This window comes from Cebus imitator, unplaced genomic scaffold (genome assembly GCF_001604975.1).
Source record: "Cebus imitator isolate Cc_AM_T3 unplaced genomic scaffold, Cebus_imitator-1.0 Scaffold196, whole genome shotgun sequence".
In the NCBI taxonomy this organism is placed as follows: domain Eukaryota; kingdom Metazoa; phylum Chordata; class Mammalia; order Primates; family Cebidae; genus Cebus; species Cebus imitator.
Window position 1 is genome coordinate 3,687,244 of NW_016107511.1, and position 4,822 is coordinate 3,692,065.

A 4,822-nucleotide genomic window follows, 5' to 3' on the forward strand; every position below is an offset into this window, starting at 1 on the left:
AAAAAAAAAAAAAAAAAAAAAGAACTAGGCTGTTAAAGTGCAGTGAATTCCAGTTTGTCACCACAATCAAGTAAAAGGCACCGTGGTTTCCATTTTGACAGTCTGGGTTCAGATGCTCCTCCACTGCCTACTAAGCTCAGATGTAATTTTTAGTTTTAAAGAAAGTAGAAAAGGAGAAGGTAGAGGGAGACTGTGGCAGGCAAAACAATTTAAACTGCAAATCTGGTACTGGCAAAACCTTAGGATAAATGAACTCAAGCCAGGACTGGCAGGGTAGCTCACGCCTAAAATCCCAGCACTTTGGGAGGCCGAGGCAGGCAGAATGCTTGAGCTCAGGCGTTCGAGACCAGCCTGGGCAACATAGTGAAACCCTGTCTCTACCAAAACTACAAAAAATTAGCCAGGTGTGGTGGTGCGCGCCTGTGGTCCCAGCTACCCTGGGTGCTGAAGTGGGAGGTTCTCTTGAGCCTGGGAGGCGGAGGTTGCCGTCAGCCGTGATCGTGCCACTGCACTCCAACCTGGATGACAGAGTAAGACCCCCATCTCAAAAAAATAAAAATTAAAAATAAAATTAACAATACACTGCTTATTCTCAAGTAGTTAACTATGGACACCAAAAGGGTCAATATCAGCTCTTAGCTGGGCTTGGTTTAAAATACATACCTAGGCTAGATGCAGTGGTTCAAGCCTGCAAACCCAGCATTTTGGGAGGCCAAGGCAGAAGGACTGCTTGAGCCCAGGAGTTCAAGACCAGCCTGGATAACACAGTGAGATCCTGTCTCTACAAAAAAAAAAAGTTAAAAATTAACTGGGCATGGGGGTGCATGTCTGTGGCCTCAGCTACTTGGGAGGCTAGGATGGGAGCATCACTTGAGCCCAGGAGGTTGAAGCTGCAGTGAGCCAAGATTACGACACTGCACTCCAGCCTGGTTAACAAAGGAAAACCTTGTCTCAGAAAAATAAAATAAAATACACACCTGAAAATGGGTACATTCCTTGAAAACCTCAGCAGGAGCATTATTTCCCTTTGTTGATACAGTCAATTTTTACAACTTTTTCAAGAAAGGAGGAGAGGGAAAGAGAATTGTACTGGGAACATATGTTTATGTGTGGTCAATGCCTAATGGCGGGTTTTTTAAAAAGGGGTACTTATCCATATAGAACTATGATAACATAAGTGCAATAGTGTATACCTTTGTAGGGCACAATAAATAAATGTGTAAATCAATTGGTATTAAAAAGTAAAGAGTGTTTCCATGTATTAGCAGACCATAATTTAAACCACTAAAATGGCCCCTACATTCAAAACAGAAATTAAAGGTCCATTATTTTGATACATATAATAAAATGAAATATCCAAGCAAAGTGCCTAATTTATTACAAACACAATGAAAGTAGATTTAATTAACATTTTCTCAGAATGGCTTAGGATAAAGGATTCCCATGAGGGTAATTTAATTGTCTAGTAAACTCGTAATTATCACATATCAAATATCACTCGAGGAACACTTTTTCCTTCTTTTTTTCCCAAGGAACACTTTTTGTGTTCTTGCTTTGTTTTGTTTTTTTGGGACAGAATTTCACTCTTGTTGCCCAGGCTGGAGTGCATTGGTGTGATCCTGGCTCACCACAACCTCCACCTCCCAGGTTCAAGCGATTCTCCTGCCTCAGCCTCCCGAGTAGCTCAGATTACAGGTATGTGCTGCCACACCCAGCTAATTTTGTATTTTTAGTAGAGACGAGGTTTCTCCAAGTTGGTCAGGCTGGTCTCAAACTCCCAATCCGCCCACCTCGGCCTCCCAAAGTGCTGGGATTACAGGTGTGAGCCACTGCACCCAGCCCGAGGAACACTTTTCTAGAACTAAAATGCAATTTTCAAAGACCTAAAGTCAAAACCAGACTAATAATAGTATCAGCAAACACTTATATGGCACTTTCCATATGCCTGGCATTTTTCTAAGCTCTTTACACATATTAACTCATTTTATCCTCACAAGTCTTCCAAGTATTCTTATTATTTCCATTTTACAAATGAGGAAACAGGTGTAGAGGGGTCAAGTACCTTGCCAGGGCTCACTGTGCTGCTAGTAAGTGACAAAGCTAAGATTTAAACCCTACCAGTCTGGTTACACAGTCTCTAGGTTTAATCGCTAGGCTTCACTATCTCTTGGTGATGTGATATTGAGGAATATACTACAAAAAATATAGGCAAACTTGTTTGTTTTTTTAGATGGAATCTCACTCTTGCCCAGGCTGGAGTGCAGTGGTGTGACCTCAGCTCACTGCAACCTCCACTTCCCAGGCTGGAGCGATTCTCCTGCCTCAGCCTTCCAAATAGCTGGGACTATGGGCATGTGCCACCAAGACCAGCTAATTTTTGAATTTTTAGAGACAGGGTTTCACCATGTTGGCCAGGCTGGTCTCAAACTCCTCGCCTCAAGTGATCCACCCACCTGGGCCTCCCAAAGTGCTGAGATTACAGGCTTGAGCGACCACGCCCAGCTGCCAAACTTAAAACGTAAAGCAGTTTGGGGGCCAAGCTCTGAGAAGATCACCATGTTTACAACACAGGACAATATATTATGTTCAGGACTACAGAAGGGGAGGTCAAAAATCTACTCAGGATTCTGAGTGTTTAAGATGACAAGAAATTGTATAGTACATTTATTAAATTTCCATCTCAAAGAGTCAATATACTTTTCATTTCTAAAGAAGCTCTCAACTGTAAAATTACCCATTCCCTGAGGGCTCCAAACAGCAGGGTTTCACTGCACAATCTTGTTTGCCATTTATCTCATTCTTAAAGATAAGGATGGGGTGTGTGTGTGTGTGTGCAGAAAGGATCACAAATTAAGCTTTCCAGGTGTTTTAACTCCAGGAATATGGGAACTTAATACAGTATTAAAGATATTAAAAAGTGTCAAATCATTTGCGTAGGTGAACAAACTCATAAAATTGTGTGTAACTATTGTAAAAAGTCTAAAATTTGATCATTAGCAGAGTTCTTTAAAAAACAAGGAAAGTGCAGGCTTTAAAGTCTCATTGGCAGACCTAAATTTAAATCTTGGTTTTGCCATTTAGTTAAGTGTGAATTTTTAGCAAGTCAATTTCACATAACCGAACCTCAATTTCCTACTCTGTAAGCTGGGAGTAATAATTCCTAACTCAAAAGGTGGTTGCATGAAGTAAAGAGAAAACATACGCAAAGTGTTGAACATAGTCCCTGGTATAAAGCAGATGGGCCAACAATAAGCAACTATTATACCCTAACCTTATTCTACTTTGTCCCTCAAATATTGGAAGGAATCTAATCTTCCCAATTAGCAAGTCATTGGTAGGTTTACCAGAATTATACGTACAATATACACTATTCGAAATGGAACACACTGAAAGTATTTAAAAAAATACAAAACCAACCATCAATGAGATCAAGGATTTCAGAATTCTGCTTCTCATCCCATATACCCAGCATGTATTCTGTCAGGTTTTGTAATAACCCATATTATTTCTTTATCAACCATATGAACCTTATTGGTTTTTTTGTTTGTTTGTTTGTTTGCGATCTAAACATCCCTAGCGGGTTATGTTACTTATTTTGAGAGCTACCTTTGCAAGAGTAATTGTCATCATTGCTCGAAAACCAAAAGGAAATGCAGGTACAAGGGGCATTTTATGCAACGCTATTAACTGTTGCATGCATCTCAACAGTGGATTGGATCCCAAGTGGATCTTTTATTATCACAATAGGTAATCACATTACTGTGCCACCCCTTCTCCGCCCATGCATGCGTTAATGAGCAAAACTCCAGACTAACAGAGTATGAATGTTCTATAGGGACACCAAAACTCAAAACTGGGTGCTCTCCGTAAAGCTCCTCCAGGGGAAGGAGACGTGCATGGGATTCACTGCAAGTGGAAACGAATCGAATCGGAAACTGTTTTGCCTATTTACGACTGGAAATGAGCCCTGTGGGGCTAGAAGCCGAGACCGGCAGGTGGCCGAGGGCCTGGACGGAAGAGACGAAGGAGGAGGCACCGAGAGGCTGAGAAAGGTCTGTGCCGCCGGGGAGAACACAGCCAGGGCCCATGACCCCTCTACAGCTGAGGTGGTGAGATGTGACCGCTCCGCCCAGTCCCCAGAACGTGTTTATAGCCCCAGGAATCTGAGAGGACTGAGGAGGGGATGGGAGTCCTCGCTGGTCGGGCAAAAGTCAGGGTAAGGGAGGGTTCCCCGTCGCCTTCAGAACGGAATGGTGCTGTCCCCGCCGCCATCCCGACGCCGGAGGTGAGGACGGCAGGGACCCAACAGGGAGCGAACAGGTTACCTGTCTCAGCCGCCTCCCACGGGTCTCCACTTCCGCAGACTCGGGGTTACTACGGGCTACCCCGGCACGCGCCGAGTGACGTCATCCACGCGCGCCCGGGGCGGCAGTCCGCTGGCCCGTCTGGGCCCGCCTTCCGCTGAGCCCGCCCCCTTGGGATGATTGAGCGGGACCGGCCGAGGGAGGTCTGCGCAGGCGCGGCCGTAGGAGGGCAGGAGCAGCTTGGCTTGCTAGGGCTTGCAGGGTTGCCCAGGTACCCTATTATTCCTAATTACAAAATCTTTATGACACTTAAAAAAAAAATCATCAATCTGGGAAACATGTGGAGGCTCCGTCTCTACAAACAAATTTAAAAATTAGGCGGGTGTGGTGGCGTGCACCTGTGGTCCCAGCTACTCGGGAGGCTGAGGCAGGAGGATTGCTTAGGCCCACGAGGTCGAGGCTGCAGCGAGCTATGGACGTGCCACTGCACTCCAGCCTGGCCACAGGGCGGGACTCTG

General features: G+C 44.6%; 1 protein-coding gene across 14 annotated transcripts in view; it reads right to left on the reverse strand.

The window, feature by feature from the left end:
• The window catches only part of AOPEP (aminopeptidase O (putative)), a 379,056-nt gene extending 374,574 nt beyond the window's left edge, over positions 1-4,482 (reverse strand). For 13 of the 14 annotated variants that reach the window (XR_005203205.1, XR_005203206.1, XR_001830582.2 and 10 more), the window contains exon 1: positions 4,326-4,482. The gene's annotated coding sequence lies outside the window, so the exon portion shown is untranslated. The remainder of the gene's footprint in view (positions 1-4,325) is intronic. The other variant, XM_037745251.1, reaches the window with a different exon arrangement.
• Between the last annotated feature and the right edge of the window lie 340 nt (positions 4,483-4,822).